General features: G+C 39.1%; 1 long non-coding RNA gene across 1 annotated transcript in view; it reads right to left on the bottom strand.

Annotated features, from left to right (window-relative positions):
* The window catches only part of LOC140519260 (uncharacterized), a 28,349-nt gene extending 7,530 nt beyond the window's left edge, over nucleotides 1-20,819 (bottom strand). The window contains exons 1-3 of the long non-coding RNA XR_011972148.1: nucleotides 20,705-20,819; nucleotides 20,457-20,601; nucleotides 13,628-13,780 (exon numbers count right to left, since the gene is read on the bottom strand). This is a non-coding gene — a long non-coding RNA (uncharacterized lncRNA). The remainder of the gene's footprint in view (nucleotides 1-13,627; nucleotides 13,781-20,456; nucleotides 20,602-20,704) is intronic.
* Nucleotides 20,820-27,134: the final 6,315 nt, after the last annotated feature.

Genomic DNA, 27,134 nt, shown 5'->3' with positions numbered 1-27,134 from the left:
ACATCTGATTCTGGGCCCTGGTCTCTAATGGACATTTCTTCTCTTTCTTGCAGAGACACAGCATCCTAATTATTGTTTGCTTTTCATTATCACTACTGCTATTAATAACATCTAAATAATTCAGAAAACAAACTTTATGGTATCCTGGCTCCTTCCCACCCTTGGGAGCTTCCAAACATAGCAATAGTCATCAGCGGAGATGCTCCTTCCCCTTAAAAGTGAAAAGAGTATACATGCGGGATGCATTCATTTTGCTGAGTGGATTAAATTGATAAATTTGAATTAATTCAGACACTTCCTTCTCTTTAGTGAAAGACCTATCATATCACAAGCCTATAATTAAAAAAGACCATGTTCAATGACACTGACCCCTGTAGCTCAAGCTTCTTTATTTCCATTTTCAATTGTTCTCTGAATATAACAACCGGGAGCAGAGGAGAGCAGCTAAGAGAGAAAGAACCCCAGTCTCATGAGTGGATGTAGGCTGGTGTCTTTTGTTGAGGTGGCAGTTGTGTGTTTGTTCTCAGGTCAGGCCCAGGCCAGCTGAGAGAAGGGGAGGAGCTTTGTGACAACATGTGAAGCTTCTTCACTAAGGATTTTTGGTTTTTGTCACATAGCCCTAATATAAAAGATATTATTGAGGCATAAATGACCAGGAAATGACTAGGAAAAAGGGTGAATTGGTCATGTAGGGAAACTGAAGGACAACAGATAAGACAGCTATTCCTAAGACAACAACAATAATAAAAATAATTACAACTAGTATTTATATATTTCAGTTAATCCTCACAATAACCCTATGGGGTAGGTTCTATTATCAATCCTATGCTATAGATGAAGAAAACTGAGGCTGATAGCTTCAATGACTTGTCCATGGTCCTACAACTTGTAGAGGTTAGAGATATTTGAACTCAGGTCTTCCTGATTCCAAGTCTTGAACTGTAGCTACTGTACCAAAAGTATATCCTCTGTGGAAGATTTATGGAAAGCCATGGACAAGATTCCCCCAGGTTGAGCATGAGGTAGGGGGCAGGAGAGGGGGTAGGGCTCAGGTTTTAATCTGTGCTAGGACATAGATTACCCACAGATCCACCAAAGTATAAAGAATAATTCTAAAACTGTTAGGCTGTCAGAAAAGGGTGGTATAGTTCACTTAGAATAATGGGACTCCTGAATTCTAATGTCTCACCTCTGGATCTTAAATTTCATAATAGCTAATTTTATATAGCACTTACTATGTGCTAAGCACTTTATCAATATGAGGCAAATAGAAATTAAATGATTTGCCCAGGGTCCCACAGCTACTAAATACCTGAGATTCGAATTATACTCAAGTCTTTGGGACAGGAGATCCAGTGCTCTATCCACCATGACACCTAGCTGCCTCTCCTTGGTGATCAAAATCTTGACAATCTAGATCACTGATATGAATCTCAAATAGAACCCAGGGCCACTAAGCCCTATATCCCTGCTGGTCTCATATTGACTTGGAAAACCACATATTAGCAATATCTATGTTCTATGGTATTTTCATTTATTTTGTTAGACATTTTCCAATTACATTTTAATATGGCTTGGGTTTGGAGGCTCTTGGAAACACAGATTATAAAGGCCTCAGAAGACTATCTAGTCCCAACCCCTCAATTTTTAAGATGGAGGAACTGAGGCCTAAGAAATAATTATCATTGGGAGGAGTGACCCCCTCACCCCAGTTGTGGAGTTCAGCTGAGAATTCTAATCAGACTTTGTTAACTAGATCTATAACTTCAGGTGATATTTCTGCCATTGATCTTGGTCTGGTCTCACGTCAATTCTACATTCCTGCTTTGAAGAAGAGGTCAGCAAAGGATCTATTTAGTAGAAGTCTACTTGGAGCCTTTAAACTTCAAAGTAGAATTAATATATGAAAATCATCATTTGGATGGAGTTATTTGCATCACAAAAGGATTGATTTTAATAAGAGCACAGTTCTGCATGTACGTGCTAGGCAAGAAAGCCATATAGCCCAGTTCAGTAAGAAGAGCACTAGATTTGGGACTGGAATACCTGGGTTCAAAAGCTGGCTCTGATATTTGCTACCTGGGTGAGCTGGCTCTGATATTTGCTACCTGGGTGACCTTAGGAAAGGCATTTGGCCTTATATTTCCTTATCTAGAAAATGAAGGGGATGATCTAAACAATCTGAAAACTCAAAATTTCATAATCCTAGTTGATTTGGATTTTAGAGAGGAAAAGGAGTGGAGAAACTCCAAGTTAAAACTCTTAGGAGTCACTACCATTAGCTAGTCATCAATTCAATTCAATATTCATTTACAATTCAGGTACATAAACATTTATTAAGCATGTACAATGTACCAGACACAGTTTTAAGAGCTGGGGATACAGATAAGAAAACAAAGACAGTACCTGTCCTCAGAGAGCTTACAATCTAATGGGGGAAGATAATACAAAAAAAGAAGATGAAAAGTAGGGGTGGGAGGAGGAAAAGACCTTATGTCCTACAGCCCTGCTAGAATAGGTTAAGTGACTTGCTCGTGATTACACAGGCACCTAGAAACAGAACTGGCGTTTGCTCCCTGGACTCTGGACTACCAAACCAAGACTCTTTCACTAAATACTACAGTGAGCTCTCTAAAATGACCATGTCAATTAGTGGTCAAAGTGGATTTTGAGTTCCACAAAATTTCTGAGAAACATAGCCATCACATAAATTGGGGTATATCTATATTTTCCATTCCTCATCCCATATAATTTAAGCTCTATGAGGAAAGGGACTATTTGGTTTTTGTTGCTAAATCTTCAGCCCCTAGCACAGCACATTGCACATAGTAGTTATCTGATAAATGCTTTTGGTGATAGACTGATGAATTGAATGGAAACCACCAGTTTCCTGTATTGACCAATTTGTAGGTACAAGGAAGATCAAAAACATCTTTAAGCTAAGAGAACATAGAGGGCAAAGACTAATTATTGTGATTGGTCTCCTGCACTATAGCCCTGACCAGTCTATTCAGTGTCTCGGGGGATATGGCCTCTACCATACGTTATTGCCAGAAAGTGGAAGGAGGACAGGAGGCAATACTGTTTTCTATGTGTGGCACATTTTGGATTTTCCTGACACAGGATTTCTTCCAGGTCTGTTCTAATTTTCTTGGCTGAGTTCACTTGGTTTAATCACTGAACTAAACTCTAAAAGAGAGGAGATGCCAAGTTTCCAGGTACCTGCATCAATAGCATTAATCTGGGTTTCATTGATTTCCAAAGCTTTTCCTTCTCCACCTAAGCAAGAATTATTATAAACAAGCTTTTCAGAAACACATAATCATCTCCAAGTGAAACACATTTAATTACTCCAGACAGTCTCTATTTGTTCCTGGATCTAAACCATTCATCATTAAGAATGAATTTATCATTATGGATCATGGAAGATATTGGTATATTTGGGCTGGCTCTTCCCCAGAGTTAAGCCTCCCCCTCAGTCGCAGACTTTGTCCAAACTTTTGCAGCTGTATGGCAGAGGCGTTACTGGATCAGAGACATATGGCTGTCTTTCATTTCAGATTTTTATTCCAGTGTTTCATGGCTGGTTCTCTTTAGATTTAAGTAACTATGACAATTAACAACAAACAATGAGCACCTACTTCATACACGACCTGGTGTTGTGAAACAAAAAAGACAGACAGTCTCTCACAGGGCTCCAGTTAAGGAGACAAGATATAAACAAGTTATGGGACCATTGTTTTTTAACCATATGAGACAATGGTATGAATGGTGGTGTGGGTACAGAGCTTCCTTCAGAGTTGAGAGTACCTGGATTTTAGTCTCACCTTGACACATATTCATTGTAGAATCCTGGCCAAGTCTTGAAACCTCCCAGGGTCCAAGGCACTCTCTGACATGGCAGACTTCAGAGCAAGTGCTCTTTTGGACTGAGAGAGGAAGTTCCTCATCAGGAGCTTCCTCCTACCACAGAAACCACAGGTAGAGTCCAAAAAGAGGAAGAAAATGGCACAGTAATTGTTTCTTGCCCTTCCCTCACTCTTAAATGATTAGCTCTCCTTGAATCTCTCATGTCATTCCATTCAGAAGAGCCTCTCAGCTCCCTCCCTCCCAAGCACTAATCAGATTGGAACCTGTAGGATAGCTATCTGTGCACATCTTATCTCCCTCCTGGATTCAGTTAACAAACATTTATTAAATGCCTACTGTGTGAAAGCTTCCTGACAGAGGAGGTGCTTGAGTTGGGCTTTAAGAGTGTGGTCACAATTAAACAAACAGCGAGGTAGAAGAAAGGAGTGGATAGAAGTAAAAGCAGAGACATAATGGTAAGAGGATGTATTGTGAAATTTCCCTGGAGTGTGGCATGGGTGGATTATTAGATTGGAAGGTTGCTGAAGACAGGAACCATATTTGGTTTTTTAACTTGTAAATCAAATATCCCTTAACTGTAGGACACTAGAACCAGGGAACTTAGCCCTTCACCTCCCTCCAAGAATGGAAAGGGCTGTTTGCAGTAAAATTTGGAGACACTGAAGCCATCATCAACCAAGAGGGCAAGATGTTGGAAGTTGGAGCCTAAAATCCTAAACGCCCTTAAAAAGACAAGGAAAGCACAATATAAGACATCTTCTGAAAAAGTCTAAAGTACAGTTGAGCAAAGAGGGGGAGAGATGATTCTTCTATGTTACCTGAGGGGTGTCTCTATTTTGGGGAGCAGTTAGGTGGTAGAATGTGGACTAATGCTTGATTGGACTTTCCTTGACTATCTGGTGTCTGACCTGTCCTATTATCAGTCTATTCTCTTGTTTTTCAGACCTTCCTGTCCCCTATGTCCTGTCCTAGACCCATTGCTTGGACGTAACCACAGGCTGAGGACTCTCAGGCCTCCCTCTATCAAAATTCAAGGATGGCTATAGAATTCCACTTAGCAATGTAGCCAATAACAAAGAGCATCAATATTTGATTGATCCACTGAGTTACTAGCACCCTGAGCTAACATCTTAATTTCCAGTCTTGTAACAAGTCTTCTGCTCTCTCCCCTCCAATTCATCTTCCCTGCCAAAATCACGTACTGGAGAATGATCTTTCTTTATGCTTGCATCTTCTAAATTCTTTCAAATTTTCCTTATAGTATTTGTTTGGTCTTACGTAGGTATCTAGCATTAGATGGATTTGACCATTTGCTTTGACCTTCAAAGGAACTCTAAAAAGAGCCTTATCTGTAAGGAGAAGAAGCAGGTGGCAGAAGAGAGCTAACCTTTGTGTCAGTAAAACTGACTCGGGCATACTTCTTATCATCTGGTACAAACCTCCCCACTTTACAGATGAGGTAACTGAGACCTAAAAAAGGAAAGTAACTTGTCTTAGGTCATACAGAATGTAAGTAATAGAGCCAGGATTGGAAATCCAAGTTTTCTGAATGAGATCTAGTCTTTTTACTGCATTATGAGGCTCTCTTATGTTCTATCCTGCGTAGTTTTTAATGATTGTGGAAGGAAGGAAGAAAGGGAGGGAGGGAAGGAGAAGTGGAAAGAGGGAGGGGCAGGGAGGATGGAAGGAAGAAAGGAAGGAAAAAAACAAAGAATAAAGAAAAGAAAAGAGAAGGAAAGAAGGGAGGGAGGAAAGAGAGGAAGGAAAAGGGAAAGAAAGAAGGAAAAAGTGAGAGAAAGAAGGAAAAGGGAAGGAAGAAGAAAGAAAGGTAAGAAGGAAAGAAGGAAAGGGAAGATGGAGGGAAAGAAGAAGGAAAGAGAGGAAGGAGAAGGGTAGAGAAGAATGAAAGGATAAGAAGGGAGGAAGAAAGGAAGAAAGGAGGGAATAAAAGAGGGAAGGAAGGAGGGAGGAAGTGATTATCAATACCTAAGTTCCATCACTACTGGTACTAACAAATTTTAAAAGAAATGCACACACGCACACACACATACTTCACCTGAGTTCTAAGTAATAAAAGTATCAGGCTATTTATTGTTTTCAAGATAATTCTAAAATATGTTCCCAGAATTCACGCTGATTCAAGGAAAGAAATTCAGTAAGAAAAACCAAGCTGAGATGATTATGAATCTGTTATAGGAATTCCTTCTTTTCCCTATCAAAGTTCCTGAAAAAAAAAGTGCTTAAACCTATCTTTTCTATTTCCTCACACTCAATCTCTCTAAAACCCTTTGCAGTCTAACTTCTACTACTCTGCTGACATTTCTTTCCCAAAGGTCCCCAAAGACATTCTTTCACCAAATCAATGACTTTTTTTTTTTTAAGTTTCACCTTCCTAGACCTCTCTTCAACTTCTGATACTGTTCCCCACCACCTGGATTCTCCTTTTCCCTGAGCTTCAGAAACAAAACATTCTCAAGGTTCTTCTCCTCCCTTTCCGACTATTTCTCCTATTTCCTTTACTTACTTCTCATCCTTTCTTTGACCCCTTAGAGTGAACATTTCTCCAAGATTCTATCTCTGATTTACTTTTCTTCTTTCTTCTTCTCTCTCTCCCTCTCCATCCCTTCCCCCTCTCCCTTCCTTCCTCTCCTTCCCCCCAGCCCCTCTGTTTCATTCATTCTCATACCTCCAACTTTCATCTCTATGGAGGGGTCTTCCAAAGTTTTACCTCTTTCTAGCCTTTTCTCTTATGTACTAGACTCTCATCTCCAACTTCCTATAGCATATTTCTGCCAAAATTTCTCTCTTTGTGATTTCTCTACTTTTGTCACTAACACCATAATTCAACCAATCTTCAATATTTTTAATTCTTTAGTGCTATCATTTCTGGATATGAAAGATGGAAAAGAGTGAATCAGTGATCATATCCAATTGATTCTATATCTATAATATCTCTGTATCTACCACCTTTTCTCTATTACGGCTTCTGCCAGTCTAGTTCAACCTCCCTACCCCATACAGTTACCACCCACCTAGACTATTGAAATAGCACCACCATAGAGCTTCCCTGTCTATTAGGCTCCTCCCTTCAATTCATCCTTCATACCTCTGCTAACTAATCTCCTCCTTGCAAAGATCTAATAATGTCACTACTCTGCTTAAATCACTTAATAATAGTAATGAGTAATGATGATGATGATATGAAGGAAGATGCATAGTTATAGAAATCAAAGTAATAATACCTAACATCTGTATAGTGCTTTAAGGTTTGCTAGACTTTTTTACATACATATTATCTCATTAGAGGTTCTAATATTATCTTAATTTTCCAGGCTCAGAGATGGTAAAATGACTTGCCTAGGGTCACACACTAGGTGTCTGAATAGGATTTTAACCCAAGTCTTCCTAATTCTGAGCCCAGTGCTCTGCTGCCTCCAGGGTCTTAGCTTAGCGTGGCTTTCAGGATCCCCACAATCTAATACCACCCTGCCTTCCAGACTTATCTCACAACTGTACTTATCTATCTGCTCTAAACTCCAAGCCAAACTGATCTACTTCCTACCCCTGAAGCACTCTTGTACTCTCTCATCTCTCCTTGCCTTTACTTATGTTTGGAAGGGCTACTCTCCCCTTCTTCATTTGTTGAATTATCTCCCATCCTTAAGGTCCAACTCAGATGCTCATTCTCTGTGAAGCCATGCCTGATCACCCTGGCTGATTGTCACCACCCCATCAGACCATCTATATCACTTGTCTTTGTAATTCTCCTATTTGTTATATTATAAGATATACTAGAGGTATAAAATCTCAAGAGGCTCCATATTGCCTCCCAAATAAAATTCAAACTTTAAAAGGTCAAAATTAGAGGTAGTTGGGTATGACTTCCCATAGATCCGGTTATTCAAGAATACTTTGTAGTCTGGAATTCAAGACCTTCTACAATATGTTGCCATCTCACTGTCACAGTATTTTTACTCACTGCTTATCTCCACCTCTTTTCTACACATCTGCTAAACTATCCCCACTAGGGCACCAATGCATATGCCCCTGTTACCCTACTAGAAAGTATACTCTATGATGGCAGGATACATCCCACCCCCCCACCCCCCCACCCAGTCTCATGTCTATGAACTCTCTGCACATAGTGGGCATTTATCAGATTGAGCTGAGAGCATTTCAATACTCCTTTTTTTCTTTGATGGCAGTTGGCTCCTAGGCTATGCCAAAGGAATGGAAGGCAAATGGAAAGGAATCATCTCTTTCCAGAAAGGTGTATTTGTTATAACAGCTTTATTTGGCATTGAATTTTATGAGACAGTTGCAAAAATGTTTGACTTGGAAAACTAACGGTGGGCAGCCTATTAATTCTACAGTAATTTCCAATGACAGTCATTCAACTGATGCCCAGATTTGACAGGATTTCCAAGAAAACCTATAGATGGAAAGTCACACCATCATGTTTGTCATTGTTGGAAACATGGAACTGACATGGCCTAAGGATGTATCTTTGTAATTCAGCCAATGAATGTAATGGCGGGAAACGAAAGGGGAGATAGAGGGGGGAAAAAAGAAAGGATATGTCTGAATAGGTCCATTTACTTCTCCCTAACTTTTAGAAATCACAAGATTAAGAATAATTAGTTAATATAGCATTGCCATTCAGTATTACTCTTCAAAAGACCCAGATTAGAGGTAGCTGGATGTGATTTCCTACAAATCTAATTATACTATAATACACTGTAGCAGTAAATAATTAGGCACTAATTTGAAAAGGCGTGGTTCTCAAAAATATTAGTTCTTTGCCTGGGAGACAGATTTTCTTAAATCCAGGTCGGACTGTATATAGTATAAGGTTTTCAGCATTTCTATGATTAAGGACGTATTCTAAAGTTGGGAAGGAGGGAAGATGTGTAGCCACGTTTCAGGATCCATTGCCACTGCTGTTTGGCATGCTGAGGTATCCTCAGAGAAATTTTCCTATTTATTTTCAAAAAATAATATTGGTCACATTGAACACATCTGGATTATTGTGATCAGTTTTGGAGTGTATGTTTTAAGAAGGAAGGGAGGGAGAGAGGGAAGATGGAAGGAAGGGAAAAAAAGGAAAGAAAGGAAGGGAGGTAGACAGGAAAGAAGGAAGAAAGAAAGGAAGGAAGGAAGGAAGAAAGAAATGTGGTAGAAAAGAAGGGTGGTAGGAAGAAAGAGAGGGAAAAAGGAAAGAAGAAAGGAGTGGAGGAAAGGTGGTAAAAAATAAGGGTAATAGGAAGGAAGGAAAGATGGCATAAAAGGAGGGTGGTAGAAAGAAAGGAAAGGTGGTAGAAAAGAAGGGTGGTAGAGAGAAGGAAAGGAAGGAGGAAGCAAAGAAGGAGAAAGGAAGGAAAGAAGAAAATGATTTCATAAGTACTTAATATGTACTTGGCACTGTGCTAAGCACTGGTAATAAAAACACAAGCAAAACAAGAAAAAGTCTTGTCCTCAAGGAGCTCACTTTCCAATAGCAGTAAAACAATGTGCAAAAGGGAGCTGAAAAGTGGAAGGAGGAACTGGATGAAGGTACTCAGCATGAAGGCATGTTTTTAAAGTTCAGAGAAAGTCAGGAACAAGGTCAGAAAGGGAATAAAGGGAGGTCAGTTTACATCCCTCTACAAAAGGAAAGCTTTAGGAGCAACTCACCAATGAGAAAGACAATGGGGAGGGCGAGGTGGTGGGATCTTTTACAGGAACATTGAGTGGTAAATGGACTACTGTGGTAGTAGACTGTTCCAGGTGTGGAGATACCAGGATAGAAATTCAAGATAAGCCAGTAATAGAGGGAGTTTGGCTTGGAAGTTCAGAGAAAGTCAGGAACAGGGCAGGACTGGGAGAAGAATGATGGGGGCTGGATAATTAACTGGACCCGTAATTTCATTGATATGAGGAAACTCCCTCTATTGAGGCAGGTCAGGATCTTCTGTCCAACTTATCATCTTACTGAGTTGCCTAGAACACTAAGAGGTTAAGTGACTACGTTCACACTGTCAATGAGTCAGAAAAGGAACTTGAAGCTAGATCTTCCTGGCTCTGAAGACAGCATTCTAGCCATTATGCCATGTTTGCATCTATATACAAGGATAGATAGGCGACTACTCATATTGTTCCATGTGATCTATTAATCCGATGCCCAGACTGTGAGTTAAGAGATCTGGGTTCTGGTCCCAATTCTGCTGCTACCACTCTGGGTCACTGAATAAGTACATCTGGATGTACTGGATGAGTACATCTTCTCACAGCCTCACTTTCCTCCACAGCCAAATGAGTATGATAATTCCTGTCTACTTCATGGAAGAACAAAAGATCAAGAGTTGTAAAGGTTTTTAATCAGCTCTTGGTGGTATATACCATCATATCCCAGATCTAGGATATGTGTAAGTTTCTGTCTAATTCTATTGAAAGCCTTGACAAATGTGTTGGGTTGTTTTTCTGTTTGTTTTTGGGGGGAGGTGGAGTGCATTCTGATTTTTTCAAGGTGTTTTATATCCCTTAATTGAAAGGAGCTCTGAATCTTTCTTCCATTTCTTTTATATTGCCAACAGATTCCCCTGGTTTCCTACTTCAAAATAAATTCCCTGGGAACCCAAGCCTCCTATGGATTGGGGTCTTCATTGTTTCATTTTGGTTTTTTGGTCTTTTTTTGTCTCCATTGTTTTGACTAACTCTTTGACTCCAGGATACTCCAATATTTACATGAGGGGGAAAAACAAAAAAACTCCAAAAAACCATTTTCAGTTTTCTCTCAGAAAGCAGTCGTTATGAACGTCTTATTTAATACTTTTTTCACAGGCTGCTTACAATTTAGCATTCTCTTTTCTGGTCTCTTTAAATTAATTCAACTAGGTTTTACTGCCCTGGCTGCTTTGTTTACAAACAGTCCTAAGAATTATGGTTAGGAGCTACAGGAATAGAATTGACTGTTTGCAATCCCAGAGCACTCCTTTCCAAGGCCCCTCTAGCTTGGCACTTTTTATTTTATTACAGATATTTGGTCATGTGAGCCTGAAAAATGAGATATATAGAAGAGTAGGGGGAGGGAGGGGGCAACTTTAAATGTTCCATTGGGCTTCCAGGCAAGGATTTAAGTTCTACATATGCAGTGGTGCCTGAGAAGCACTTCTATTAGAAAGGCACTTGTCCACCCCAAGGACTGGTTTCTTAGAATGAACTTCAGATACTTATTTGCAGAGCTAGGATCCTAGAAGAGATTCGTGACAGTTCACTGTCAGTGGATTAACATGGCTGTCTTCAGGCACATTTCATTGTGGACACCGATGTTCAGAGGTTGAGTTTTCTTCTGCAGCTAGTTTTCAATGCTGAAGTTCTTAGTTATCAGTGTGGTCCATCACAAGAAAGTATTTGGGGGATTCACAAGTGTGTGTGTGTGTGTGTGTGTGTGTGTTAAAAGTACTGGTTTTGGAGTTGGGAGGTAGAATCTGCTTTCTAAGACTCCTTAACTTTATGATCATGGAAAAAAATCACTTGTCCTCTCAGTCTCAGTTTCCTTGTCTTCAAAATGGACATCATAATATCTAGTGGTAGCTACTTCATGTGATTGTTGTGAGGATCAAATGAAACAATGTAAGTCAGTTGATAGATAATCCTTCAAACAATATTAGGGTCATAGAATTAGAACCAGAAATACCCCTTCATTTTATAGATGAGGATCTATAGATGAGAGTTTTAGGAAGAATAAGTGACTGACCCAGGGACACATAAAAAAAACAGGAAGTTCTAAGATTCAATGCTGTTACTGCTGATCTGTATGTAAACATCCTATCAGGCAGTCAATAAGCATTCATTAAGTTCCTACTATATGCTAAGTATTATGCTAAATGACTGGGATGAAAAGCAAAGCAAAAGACAGTCCCTGATCCCGAGAAGTCTCAGTTTAATGTGGTCTATCAACCACAACATCAATCTTATCGTCATTTATTCAGAAGCAACTTGTGCTGCTGATTCCAATTTAAACAGTATAAGCAGTTCTCTAAGTCTTATACCCTGTTAAAAGATGGATACGTCTATGTATACAAATTCAAGGTGGTCATTACTGGAGTATAATAATGATTGAGAAAGATTAAACTCTACCTAATATCTAAGAGGGAAGAATGGTTGAAAAATTCATCACTTTGGCCTAGTTACATTTCTTTTATAAGGATTGGAACTTTAAGTATATTTTTGATGTTTATTTTAAATAATATGCTCTGCTTTGATCACTAATGCAACTGTGAATGAATTCCCATGTTTATAAGAGAGGGTTTCCTAGCAAGGACCCAAACTCAGGCAGTGTGTCTACCCTTACATCTTACTCAAACTGACCATTAGCTATGAGAGTTGAAGCACAAGTAGAACCTCAGTTCATAAATTTTATAAATTATTCTTCCCTGTTTATACCATTATCTGGTATTCTATGTTGGGTTACAATAGAGAAACCAGGCTACTTCTTGTGAAGAAGTCCTGAAACTCTCTCAATAATTTGTCAAAGGATATTTGCCTCTGGTAGGTTTTAATAAAGTTCTAAAAATCAAGAGATTTAAATGACTTCTTGATTCAATGAAGCAGCCTAAAACAGGAAATAATTTGTTTTATTTCAAAATGTGGTATTGTCACTCATTATTTATCTTAAAATTCTCGTGAAGATACATGCAACGGCATTTCCTAATGTCTAACAAACTTCCCTTGTCTATATTCAGGCCCCATTCCCCTCTTGGGCGATTTAAAGTTTTAGGAAAACTTGAGGTCAATGTGAAGAGTTATTTCTTTTCCCCCATTCAAGCTAATCCAGTGTTTACCTGGACTGAGTTTCTTTCTGAGAAACGAAATGTTTGACTAATGCTCCAAATGGCTCTCTTGGCATTAGTGGTGATGGAAAGATTGTAGGAAAAATGATTTCTTTCTCTATTCATGCAATATATCATCTTTTTTTTAACATTTAAGTAAACATGTTGATAAAAATGCATCTCAGTTGATTAGAGTGAGTCATGTTCCATAGTTTGTGTTCAAAGTTTAGTTAGAGACTTATTTAGAAAAGTGTTAATTCCCCCTGAATTGTAGATTTCATAAGAAACACATGGGCTAACATAGTCCTGTACAATAAAACATAATCAATTCTGACCTTCCTTACTCATGTAGAATGTATGCTAATTAAACCCAGCCTGGGCCCAAGTTACACGCCCACCCCCACCCCCCAAATCTTTTACTTTTTATTTCCTTACTAATCCCTGGCACAACGGTACTGTTGAGTCTATTTATTTCAATTGTTTGCAAATAACTAACGTGCCAAAGTGGAACTGCTGATTACAGATATGTCCTACCTCTAAGTTAAAGGAGCCTCACTGAGGTCTATATGTGACAGCAACTGGTTAGGGGAGACTATGATTACTCTCTGCTTTAAGCAATTCTGTTAACTTTCAGTCTATAATAATATTCTGTAATTCAGACTTCAAACTCTCAGGCTAGCTGTACCACCATCATCTCTTCATCAGAGGTAGATATGACTATAGATTTTTACATCTGAATTCTAACAGAAATTCTGACACAGTGACTATGTGACCCTGGACAAGTCACTACCCCCACAGTGCCCCAGATAGCTCTCTAAAATCATAAACTGAAGACTAAGTACAGACTTGCACTGGTAGACGAAGTTACCAAAATCTAGAGTTCCCTACACCAATAAAATCACAGGCCCTGACCAATAAAAAAAAAAAGAAAAATGAAAAGAGCTTACATATTTCCATGAATTTTCAAACAGTAGGGAACCTTTCTTCTTCAGATCCTCACCAGCAGCAGGACAGGGATGGGAATGCCCTGTGTGTGCCAACCAGTTACACAAAATAAGCTGCTTCCTTATCCTCTCCTCTCGTTCCCATCCCCGGGGCATCTGTGGACAAAGATTTCAACTTGGTCTTATTTTGCACACTTCAATAAAGGATTTCCCCCACTTCAGGATTCAAAGGGCAGGTACTAGGAGGAAGAAAACATTTGACTTCTTCAAAATCTGAAGCACTTTGCCACCTACTCCTGAATAAATGAGTTTTCACACAAGTTCTCTTTGGTCTCACCAGGGTAAGAACGCAGACTGAGATTAGCAAGTCTTTCCTTGTGTTAACTAGAATTCAGTGCCCATCTGAAGTCTTCTTAACAATACCCTAGTTCTGAAAAATTAAATTAAATGTGGGGGTTTTCTGCCACTGAGCATTGCGTGGTAACCCATCTAATAAAAATTCACTTGAACGTTCCACTCAGTGGGATTCTGTGTAATTCTAGACAAGGAAAAATTATTTCAGAAATATGTCCCAGTATTCTACTGTGTAATGAATACAATTATTCTTATCACCCCACACTAAAATTGTGAGTATTACTGCATGTTAAAGACTGTGTTTGTTAAGGAACTCTTTAGATATCATTCCTGCATACTGAGCAGTCAGTTCATTTGGAGCTGGCCTTATCTCCTCTTTGCCGTGGAGATTGTAGGAGGGAAAGATAATGAGATTTTTTTTTCTTTTTAACTATGTCACAAAAGGTAAATAGAACCTTAAGTCCCCAAAAGAAATTTCTCCATTAGTGCAACTTCTGAAAACATTTTATACAAAGATGTCCAGGAAACTTCCTTCTCTAAATCCCTTTCTGAAAGTTTCTGTTAACATGATCATGGGGCCTTGGTTCCTGAAAACACTCTAAGTGGCTACTTGGTGATTCGCACTTAAGCTGGTATTTTTCTTCAAAGTTATAACCAAGAATTTTGTGCCCCAGGCAAGTAAAGCGAACTGAGCCTGAGGCAAATTTGCCCTCTGTTGAGAATATGCCATGAGGAGAGTCACCAAGTCAATCAAGTATTATGTATTTATTAAGCACCATATTTGTTAGCACAATGTATATGCCATACACTGTGCTAGACACTGAGGCTATACAAGCAAAAGGAGTTCCTGTCCTCAAGAAGCTTATGTTCCATCTGTGGAGTCAATATTTACAAATGTAAATATATATGTGTGTGTGTGTGTGTGTGTGTGTGTGTGTGTGTGTGTGTGTGTGCATGTAGAATTTTTTGAGGAAGGCACTAGCATTGGGAAGGGTGGAATGGGGGAAACTCTAATGCGGAACATGGAGCTTAAATTGAGTTTTGAAACTGAGAATTCTAAGTGACAGAAGAGAGGAGGAAAAGGAAAAGGTCTCTCCAGACCAATATCATTCAGTTTCCTATTTTAATTAATTATTCTTACTAACTTGGTACTGAGCTTTGTTATTTCTATGCTACCTGAGTATGGTTGAAGCTCACAGAATCTTCTAACGTTGGTACCCTAGAGCAAAGTCCCTGATGCTCAACAGTGGTTACCTCCTTTTTTCTTATATAAGATATATGAGATCTTCCCTTTTTTCTTTTCTTTCCCTTCTTTCTTTTCCTTCCTTTCTCCTTTTTCTTTCTTTTCTTTTCCCTCTTTCTTCTTTTCTTTGCCTTCTTTTTCTTTTTCCTTTTTTTCCTTTTTCCCTTTCTTTTCTTTCCTTTTTTCTTTTTTCCCCCCTTTTCTTTCTTTTCTTCCTTTTTTCTTCACATCCCCTTCCCTTCCCTTCCTCCTCCCCACATTTTTTTTTGGTCCAGATCTATAATTTCATTGATTTAGAGAAATCTTGCTAAGGAGACTCTCTGTATTAAGAACTAGAAGTATTCTCCAGATTGTAGTCTTAGAAAGTTGCCTGGTGCAGTTAAGAGTTAAGTGACTTTCCCAGAGTCACAAAGTCAGTATGTGTCAGAGGCTTAACCTACTTCTTGCTGACTCTGAGGTTGATTCTCATTCTACAGTGACTCATAAGCCCTTATAAGTATCAAAATATTCATCACAGAACTTTTGTGGGAGCAAAAAATCTGGAAACCAAATGAGTGCCGATAAATTGAGAATAGTTAGACAAATTCTGGTATGTGAATGGAATACAATACAAAATACTAAAAAGAACCATGAATGAGAAAAAATTTAGATACATGGGGAAAATTATATGAGTTGATGCAGATTGTAGTAAGCAGATCCACTACAAAGAGATCTACATATCTATCCATCTATCTAACCATCTATCTATCTATCTATCTATCTATCTATCTATCTATCTATGTATCTATGTATCTATCTATCTATCTATCTATCTATCTATCTATCTATCTATCTATCATCTATCTATCTATCTTTTTTCTTTCTTCCTTTCTTTTTCTCTTTCTCTCTTTCTCTCTTTCATCTTTATTTCTTTTTTCTGTCTTTTCATCTATCCATCCATCCATTTATCCATCCATCCAACTATCTCCCTTTTTTCCTTTCCTTCTATCCATCAATCATCTATCTATCTATCTGTCTATCTATCTTTCATGACTACAAAAATATAAATGAAAACAACACTGAAAGGTAGCTGACCTCAGATTAAAGGCAAAGACCTATCATGGTCTCTGAGAGTGGATAATGCATTATATACTCCCTTTTCAGGGACTATGGGAGCAGAATATTTGTATCTACTTTCAGACTTTCATTTTATTTAACTGTTATTAATTTCAAGGAAAGACAGAAAGAAAGATGGAAGCCAATGGAGGGAATGAAGGAGCAACCCAGAAATGACTGGTATTAAAAAAAAAACTGCTAATGAAACATAAAAAACCCACATATACTCTTATAATTACTGATATTGTTTTACTATGTAGGACTCATACACACATACAAAAAAGAAACAAAGAAAAATTGTTTCCTCTGAGTAGACCATGAGCTCTTGAGGGAAAAGGCTATATATTCTTCATGATGTTCAGAATAGCAAAGATACCTTAGAGCCTGGTTGACTTGTGGAGGGAAGGAGGTGGTGGAGATGATGGTGATGATGGAAGATCTATAAGAAAGGACAACCAACTACCCATCCCTTGGCCATTTTCCTAACAGCCATGCCAGTAGCTGTGTAGTTGCCCAGATACCTTGCCCTTCCATTAGAGTTCTCAAACCATGATCTGTCAGCCCTGATGCTGTCGCTGGAAGGGGTATGCCAATTCACTCTGTTGATCATAGCTGTCACTTCACCTGCCTGTCACATTTCTGGACCAAAGTACTTTTCCCTGGTTACCTTCCCCTATGGTGCTGTCTCCCACATTTGAATGTAAACTCCTTGAAGGAAGTGATTGTCTTGACTTTATTTCTTGTATCCCCAATACATATCGTGATGCTTGACACAGAATGAGTGTTTGTTCAATGATTTTTCATTTATTCTCTCTTCAGCAAGGTTTTATTAAAGAAGTCCTTTGGAATATCTGATCCCGTGGTACCATGTCATAGAATTATAGACCACTGCACTAGATGGACTCAAGGGTCCTTTCCTACTCTAAACTACCTATTTCATAGACAGGAAAACTGAGCACTCTCATTGTAGCATAGCGGAATGAATGCTGAACTAAGAACCAGGGAAAGAACACCTCTGGGCCTTCTAATTAGCTGTGTGACCTTAGCCAAGTCAGGACCAGAAGGTCATTGAACTGGAACTTGAAGAGGTTTTTTGATATTATTAGATGATAATGACTAGATAATCCAATCCTCCTCACAGATGAGGAAACTGAGGACCAGGTTGGCAAGTTGCTTGTTCAATGCCATTTAGATAATAATTGACAGCTAGGATTTGAACCCACAATCTGTAACTACAAGTCCAGGTTTCTTTCCACTATATCACAGAATTCTCTGGACCTCAATTTTCCCATCTATGAGATAAGGTGTTAGGACAAGATGATCTGTAATGTTCCTAACAGCTCTAAAATTCAGTAATCTATATCCTAATACAAACTGTATCTATAAATATTAATGCACCTCACTTTCCCCTTTCTCTTTCAGGGAAGAGTTGACTGGTATGAATCCATGGAGAAAGGGGCTTAACTCTAGGAAGGGTGCAGGCAACAAGCTTAGACTTTTATGTTATCTATCCACATCCCTAACCACACTATTCAGCTTTTGATTTAGAATGTCTATATTGAATACCAGTGAGAGGGTAGAAGGCGGAGGGAAAATGATTGCAACTCCATATCTGACTGTGGAAAATTACAGAGTAGCTGGAAGAGAAATCTGGTGGACGAAATGTTAGGTTTGAAACATTTCGGTTCTGAGAACCCTTGAGTTCATAATCCAGCAGAGAGAATCAGCTTAACCTCTCATCTGTCCCCAGGAGACAAACCCAGTCCCCTGCAGTATAGCCCAGCACCTGGACAGCATTCAAATTATCCAGAACAGCAAATATTGCCATCTGCTTTACCCACATCTGTACAAGCAAATGTAGCCTCTCCCATCCAGGAGTCACTGTTTCCTCCTTCCCCCAAACAGTTGCCTATTTCTAGTTTATTTCACCAGAGTCTTAATGGAAGGACATAATTCCATTTCTCATAGGATTAGGAGAAAGTTGAACCAGGAAGAGACCTTTGAGGTCACCTACCCCAATCCCTTCATTTTATAAAGGAATAAAATGAGGTTCAACATGGTTCAATGAGTTGTCCAAGTTGTAATTTAGCAAGCAGAATCCTGCATTCAACAAGAATTTATTAAGGACCTACTATGTGCCAGACATTATTTATATTAGGCCCGGGAGAAATAGTCCCTGCCCTCAAGGGGTTTATATACCATATTCAGTCTCAGGCCTGCTGATCCAGTGACCTTTCTGCTAAATCATTTCTCATACAATCAGAAAATACATAAACATGCTTAACTGAGTCTGGATTCCCATCTGATCCCCCCCTCCTCTCCCTCACCTAGGTTCATTGTTTCTTAGAAAGACCCTGGGAATAGACAATGCCATTGTCATCTGAAAGCCAAACATTGGTCTAGAGCATGAGACTCCTAAGAGATACTGTTGGCTCCAGCACTTCCTCTACTGTCCTCTACTCTGAAAAACTGAGTGGTGCTTTGAGTCAGCTTAAGTGGAGTGCTCATCTTTTAGCAATAAGAATGGCTCTGTGTGGGCTGGTGGAAGCTAATAAGACACCATCAGTCCCTTAGCCAAAGTACCATGAAATATTTGACCCATCTGCTGGATGTAGTAGAAGCACAATTTGTGGAAGTGAATGGGATCAAAGATGGAGCATAGTATGAGGAAGGAAGTTTGGATTTCAGGTCAGAGGACCTGAATTTGAATTCTAACTATGTTACTAACTTGATGTATGACCTTGGGAAAGTCACTGCTCCTCTATGGATCTCAGCTTCTTAATCTGTAAAAGGGTCATACAAGGTGATCTCTAAGTTCTTTTTCATCTCTAAAACCTATGTATCTAGCATCTATTCAATTGTTTGGTTCCTCCTTTTTATTGTTGTGCTCTGTTGCTCAGTCCTGCCCAACTCTCCATGACCCCATTTGGGGTTTTCTTGGCAAAGATCCTGGAGTAGTTTGCCATTTCCTTCTCCAGCTCATTTTGTAGATGAGGAAGCTGAGGCAAATGGAGTTAAGTGACTTGCCCAGAGCCACACAACTAGTAACTGTCTTGAGGCCACCACTGCTTTCTCGAGGAAATCTCCCCAGGTCCTCATTTCACCTCATTCATTGATCTAGGGACAGTAAGGGAAACAGGCAGGAGCTCTGATGATGTTGCCTGTGATTTGGGGAACTGTCTCAGCAGAGAACAGAACTGCCAGCTCAACTTCTGCTTGCAAAACTCTCTTAGCTCAGTCAACTCTAGAAAGATTAATCTGAAGCCTTGGTAGGTGACTATTGGAGAAAAAAATAAAAATAGTAAAAAAGTTAGTCTCTGCTCCTAAACTTTTTGGGGAAAATAATGCAAAGTGCTGTGTTCAGTGCTAGACATACATAGTGGATATTTAATAAATACACTGAATTGGTGAATTAAATCTTCAGTCCCTTAATACAGTCTAAGGTGGGGTTTATTTTGTCTAATTTAAGCTCTAGGCCTTCATTATGGATACGGAAAGCCAATGTTCCTGTTGTTCTGAGGCTTGGATGTTATTATTTTTTTTCCTGATATAATTTCCAAATTGTTTGGAAAAGTATGGGTATGAGCTTATATACACGTAGACATATGCATATATTCATGTACATGAATATATGCAAATACAGATGTGCTTACATAGGCTGAAGTATAGATGTAGATGCAAAAGCACAGAGATGAATTATCTGTGTTGTTCTCTCTAAGACATGCATATATGCTCTGGTGTTCATGTTTGCATGCATGTTCACATGTATATGTATATGTGTGTAAATGCATGAGTATATATATATAACACTCAGGGACCGCTCATGCTCAGACATAAGGTACCCAAACAGCATTTCCCTTCCTTAAGTATTTTCTTTTTTGCTCTTCCCTAAAACCTATTTCTCAGCTGCCCCTAGTGTAAGATGCTGGTATGTAGCCCAAAAGCCCCATGGCAGTAGTGGGAAAAGTCCTAGAACAGAAATCAGGAGACATGGGTTCAAGTCCTGGCTTTGCCACAATGTAGTTATGGGACACCAGAGAAGGGCTTATAACCACTTTAAGGCTCAGAGTCCTCATCTGTAAAATAATCTCAATTATCTCAAAGGTTCCTTCCAGTTTTAACAAACGGTAAAAAAACGACCTGGATTATTGCAGTAGCCTGCTGCTGCCTCAGATGTCACTCCACTCCAATCCAGCCTCCATTTAGCCTCTATGGTCATTTTCCTAACGTGCAGATCCATCAGTGTCATTCTTCTGCTCAACAAACTCTACTGGTTCCCCATCATCTACAGGATCAAATACAAAATGCTGTTTGGCATTCAAAGACATTTACACACCAGTCCCCTCCTACCTTTCCAGTTTTCTTATACCTTACTCCCCGACACATACTCTTTGATTCCATGAACAAGACACTCCTCCATCTCCGGCTCCAGGCATTCTCTCTGACTGTCCCCCTTGCTTGGAACGCTCTCCCTCCTCCACTCTGACTACTGACCTCCCTGACTTCCTTTAAGTCTCAACTCACATCTTACCTTCTATGGAACGCTTTCTTAGTTCTAGAATCTTCCTTTTATTAATTACTTCCTGTTTATCTTGTATAGAGCTTGCTTTGTAAATGGCTGTTTCTATGTTGTCTTCCCCAATAAATTATAAGCTCCTTGATGGTCGGGACTGTGTTTTACCTCTTTTTTGTGTTCCCAGAACTCAGCACAGTGTCTGGCACATAATAGTTGATTAATAAATGTTTATTGATTAATTAATTGATTGACCAAGTGCCTTCCTAAGATCCAACCTGTGAGGTAGTTAGTGTATATAAATTCCCATTCTCTAGAGGAAGAAATACACAGATAGTTGAAGTTACTTGAATAGTTTCACACAAATAGTAGTTCAAGTTAGAAAGCAAATCCAGAACTGCTAACTCTAAGAACAGAACTCTTTTCATTACAGCACAGAGTCTGGTTTATGACTTTATGACTTTTATGCATTCAATTCTGTACATCTAGTAACTTCTTTCTGGTCTATCTCTGCCAGGCATGGGCTTTGACCCACCCATTCATTTCTAATGACCCTAGCTTGAATTTTTTTCCCCCTTTTATAGAATGTAGTTGATAATCTATAACATATTAATATAATAATATTCTATTCAGAGTTATAAGGAAATTATTTTATTTTTTAATTAATTTATTTGTTTTCAGTTTTCAACATTTACTTCCACCCCCTCCTTCCCTGAGATGGCATACAATCTTGTATGGGTTCTACGCATACATTCTTATTAAATACATTTTCACATTAGTCATGTTGCATAGAAGAATTAAAATGAATGGGAGAAACCATGAGAAAGACCAAACCAAACCAAAACATAACACAAGAGAAAAAGTCTGCTTCATTCTGTATTCTAATTTCATAGTTGTTTCTTTGGGTGTAGATGGCATTTTGCCTTAATAGTCCTTGGGAATGTTTTCAGTCCTTGCATTGCTGTGAAGGACTAAGTCTACCAGAAACAATCCTCACATATTGTGGCTGTTACTGTGTATAATGAGGAAAATATTTAATAAACCTTAGTACACTATATCACTGTTTAATTATTTATCAACAAAGCAACAAGCATTTATTAAGTGCTAAGTACTGAGGAAAGGGCAATGAGGTGAACTAGATAGAGTGCTGGGCCTGGAGTCAGGAAGACTCATCTTCCTGAGTTCAAATCTGGCTTCAGACACATACTAACTGTGTGAGCTTGGGCAAGTTACTTAACCTTTTTTGCCTCAGTTTCCTCATCTGTAAAATGAGATGGAGAAGGAAATGGCAAACCATTCCAGTCCAGTATCTTTGCCAAGAAAACCCCAAATCGGGTCATGGACAGTTGGACATGACCAAAATGACTGAACAAAGTACTAGGGATACAACTGTATTCTCATAAAGCTTACATTTTCTTTATGTATGAGTATTAGAGAGTATGTATATGGGGGGAAGAGGAGTTGGGAAGGGCAGCAACATATGCATATCTAATAGCTATACACAAAATAACTACAGAATAATCCAAGGTAGGTAGAGGTGGGTGAGATATGACTAAGAACTCACTGCATCAGGAAAGGCTCCATGTTTAAGATGGCACCTGAGTTGAATTTTGATAAATGAGGGTGGAGGCAAGGAGGAAGTACATTTCAAGCACAAGGGGGAGTTTGTACAAAAAGTCACGAGAATGTATTCAACAGGGTGATGTAATGATCAGCTCTCTACTTTAGGGAAACCATTTCGGCAGCTAAGTAGAGAGTAGACTAACGTAGGAAAGATGGGGCAGGGGAAACATTAGATAATAGCCCAGGGGAGAAGGCTGGAACTAGGATAGTTCTCTCCAGTGAGAAGTAGAGATTGTATATGGGGAACAGGAAGTTCAGTTTGACTGGCCAAGAAACTGAGGCTTTGACAGGTAAAGAACACCAAACTAACAAATGACAGATTTAGGATTTGAGTGCAGGCCTTCTAACTCTAGTTTCCAGTCAATTTCTCCTGAACCATGAGGACCTCACCCCTTCCTCTCTCCAAAAGCCAATATTACAGCTACTGTTTCTTCATTTTCATTTAACCCCCCCCTTTAGTAAATTGGAAGAATTAGTCCCCTAAACTGGACTCTGTCCTTCTGAATACTTTGTAGGAGAGGAATTGGGGTACTAGGAGAAATCTGGCATACCATTTCCAGACAATACCATCAAAGGTTAAGACCCATGAAACAACCTCTTGCAAACAGTAGAAAGACAAGTGCTCACCCAGCCCCAAGTCTATGGTACTTTAGATGATGTGCACAGGAGAGGAGCAGGAGAATGGCCAATAAAGAAAAGGATAATGGAACATTGATCAACTCTTTATCACAGCAGGAGAACTGAATCTGCAGTGGTCCAACACATTATCAATAAGGCCTTTGATTAAACTTGTATAACGGCCCCTGAGCTAAATACTCCCATCAACAACTAGAGCCAAAAGGGAAGAAAAGAGTTTATTGCTTTATGATTATACAGGGGGCTGTCAGCTGGAAAGTTTGAGAGCTATCCATGTGGGGATAATTAGGCTTAACATTGCCTTTATGCCTTCCAGATTCAGAGCAGAAAGTTTGTTCCTCCCCAGGCTATGAAGGGGGTTTCTTCCCTATCCCATCCCCCCCCCCCACACACACACACACACCTCGTCCCCAGACACATCATGCCTTAGGACAGGGTCTGGATCAGCTATGTGAGGTCCAAGTGAGTTTCTGTGTGATCAAATACAGACTCCTCTGTTTGGCAACCTGGCTCCAATCTAGCATTCCTGGGTTATTATACATTATTTTCCTTCACGTTCCCTGTGATCCTGCCAAATGGACTTTATTACTGTTACTTGGGCAGGATAGTCCATCTCCTATCTCCATATCTTCATTCATGGTTGTCCCCAGTTGCCACTTCTCCTGCTTCTGTGCTGCTGAACGATAGTGGAGAAGTCATATCATGCTAACCAAGTCCACTGCCAATTTACGTTATCTAATATCAACCTCAGCCTTCTCTTGCAGCAAAGTCACCTTTCCACTCCTCCATAAATGCTTTTCTATACTATTTACCCCAATGACTGCTCTAAACTTCTTTCTTTCAGCCTTCTACAATATCCCATAACCATATTCTTTAAACTGAGGAACTTGATACATACTTTAACAAGAAAACAAAGACCTCTTGAAGTGATCACTTTCTTCTGAAATGAAATAATATTTATTAAGTGCTTAGCACAGTTCCTAGCCCATAGCAGGTGCTATATAAATTCTTATTCCCTTCCTTTCCTTCTTTCTCCTCTTCTCTTCATTTCAGAATCCTTTCTTCTCATATTTCAGTCCTCTGACATCATCACCTACAATCTCCTAATTCTATCCTCTGATGAAGAGATGGCTGACTCTTAATTTCCCCAGTGACAACACTTCAAGTGTCCTTGATCCCATCCCCTCCTATCTTATATGTCAAATTGTCTTTACTGTCCTCCTATTTTTAGGTACTTCCCAGATGCCTATGAGCATGACCAAATCTCCCTCATTCTTAATCCTCACAAGAGTCAACTATTCCTGGAAGTAGTTGTCCTATATGTATATATCTCTCCTTGTCTAAACCAAACTTGGAAATGCAGTCCACACCTCCTGGCTCTACTTTTCCTGAGTTTCATCTGAACTCTCTGTAATATGGTTTCTAAATTCATCACTCAACTGAAACTCATCTCAAAGTTATCAGTGATCTCTTAATTGTCAAATCTAGTGACCTTGTTTCATTCCTTACTTTTCTTTCGTTTTTTGTAACTTGCCATTGTCGATCACTCTCTCCTCCTGGAAAATGTACTCTCTGGGTTTTTGTGATACTGCCCTCTTCTGGTTTTCTTCCTTCCTATTTTCCAACCCTTTCTCAGTCTCCTTTCTCAGACCTTCATTCATATCACACTCACTAACTATGGGTGTACCCCATGACTCTGTCCTCAGCCCTCTTTTCTCTCTACACTCTCATGTTTGGTGATTTCATTAGCTTCCATGGGTTTATTTATCATCTGCATCAGATAATTACCAGATCGGTATATCCAACCCTAGTACCTCACCTGAATTCTAGTCTTACATCATGAATTGCCCATTAGACATTTTACAGTAAATTCCCTGAAGCCATATCAAATTCAGCCATATCTAAAACAGAACTTAGATATATGTGTGTCTATGTATGTGTGTAAGTATATATATTTAATGTTATATATACCCACACATGTATATGTATACACATATGCATGCACACACACATACACATAGACATAGACTTGGAAATACATAAAATATGTATGCATGTACATATGTATTTTCCAATATCTATTTCTCCTTGTTCTATTATTTTCAAAGGCCCCACCATCCTCGCAGTCACCCAGACTTGCGGTGTCAGCATCCTCCTTCATCCCAAATATCCAATCAGTTGCCAAATCTTGTTACTTTCATGTCTTCATGATGTCCCTTAAAAGTTTCCTCTTCTCTCGACTCACACAGACACTACCTTTGTTCCAATCCTTATCACCTCTCTCTTACACTGTTAAGATAGCCTTCTAACTTCCTTCCCTGTCTCAAGTCTTTCCCACTCCAATTTATCTTCCACTAAGCTGCCAAAGTGTTTTCCCTAAAGTCTGACCATTTTGCCCTCCCCCTTCAATATATTCCACAGGCTCTTTATTACCTCTAAGATCAAATATAAACTTGTCTCTTTGTCAAGTTCTTTATAACCTGGCCCTTTCCTCCCTTTCCATTCTTACACATGACACCACTCCACTGATTCTGTGGCCCTGCTATACTGGCTTCCCTGCCGTTTCTCAAACAGGACACTCCATTCCCTGCCTCTATACCTTGGTATCTGAAGTCCACTTCCTTTTTGTTTACATTCTTGGGATTTCTAGTTTCCCCCTCAGATCAACTTCTATGTAAAACTTCTCCTGATCCCTGAAGGGATCCTCCCTCTGAAAACTACCTGATAGCCAATATGCCCTCCCTCACTCAAAACAAAGTCAAGTGCAAGTCATGTCATGTCAAGTGCAAGACCATGATGTCATGGTCTTCTTCAAAAATGAAGGATGAACACAACAATAACAATAAGGTATCCTATATGGGGTGTGCATTCCGTAGGTACTTATATGTGTAAATGTTGTCTTCCTCATTAGAATGGAAACACTTTGAAGGCAGAGACTATTTCATTTTTGTCTTCATGTCAGGTACTGACTAGCCCAGTATCTGACATTCAGTAGGCTCTTAAAAAGTGTTCACTGGTTGAATGATTGACTGAGAGGATACAGGAAGGCCGTGCATATAGGATTTATCCAAGACTCCTGAGAGTTCTTGCCAGAGTTTTGACAAGACAGGAGAAGGGCTTTGCTCTGGACACAGAGCACAAAGCCAGAAAGTGCTCTTGCTTTTCATTTTATAATTATATCCCAAAGTATAGTCATCTGCTCTAAGAAAACAGATTGTAAGATTATGAGTCTTTTTTTCCTTAAAAGACTAAAATGCAGATTTTGTGATGCCCAATCCTGTGTTCTTTCCACAACAGCCTTCCACCTTCAAAATGAATCCTTTTTTGAAACCTTTACTCACTAATGCCTCCCTTTCAAATCAACTCATATTTATTCTCTTCATATTTGTTTTGTATGTGTGCAATATATATATACACATAATATACCCCTGTATGTATATGCATGCATGTGCATGTGCATGTGCATGTCTATACACATATATGTATGGACATACGTATATATGCATGGTACATGAATATATACATATAACATGTTGTGTCTCTGCTAGAATATAAGCCACTTATGAATAGGGATTATTTCGTTCCTTGTACTTATATATCCAGCAACTGTACAGTGCCTTAATAAATGTTTGTTGGTTAATCACTGATTGATTTCCATGCTGTCATGGTTTACCTTTTTTTTTTTTTTTGCTGTGCCATGTCTTTGTTATATGACCTTGACTCCTTCTGGACCTTATCTGTAAAATGAGAGTGATGCTATTGACCTTACATAATCACATAGAGACATAAATGAATACAAAAGAAAAATAAGATTTTCAGCATGCTTCAACATTTTTGCTAAAACTGCTGCCTATCTTTATAGGGCATTACTGACTAATTGTGATATTCTTTTTCCTATTCTGTAGTTGACATGTAGAGTTAGTGCTTATGGAATCATGGAACGTCTAATTGTACGGTATTTGAGAAAATACCTCCTCCAACCTTCTCATCTTTGTGTGGGTATGTGGGTGTATGAGTATCTAGAGTTGTAATTTCATTACTCAATT

This window comes from Notamacropus eugenii, chromosome 1 (genome assembly GCF_028372415.1).
Source record: "Notamacropus eugenii isolate mMacEug1 chromosome 1, mMacEug1.pri_v2, whole genome shotgun sequence".
NCBI lineage: Eukaryota > Metazoa > Chordata > Mammalia > Diprotodontia > Macropodidae > Notamacropus > Notamacropus eugenii.
The sequence above is the reverse complement of the archived record's forward strand: the minus strand, read 5'-3'. Positions and strand labels throughout refer to the sequence as shown.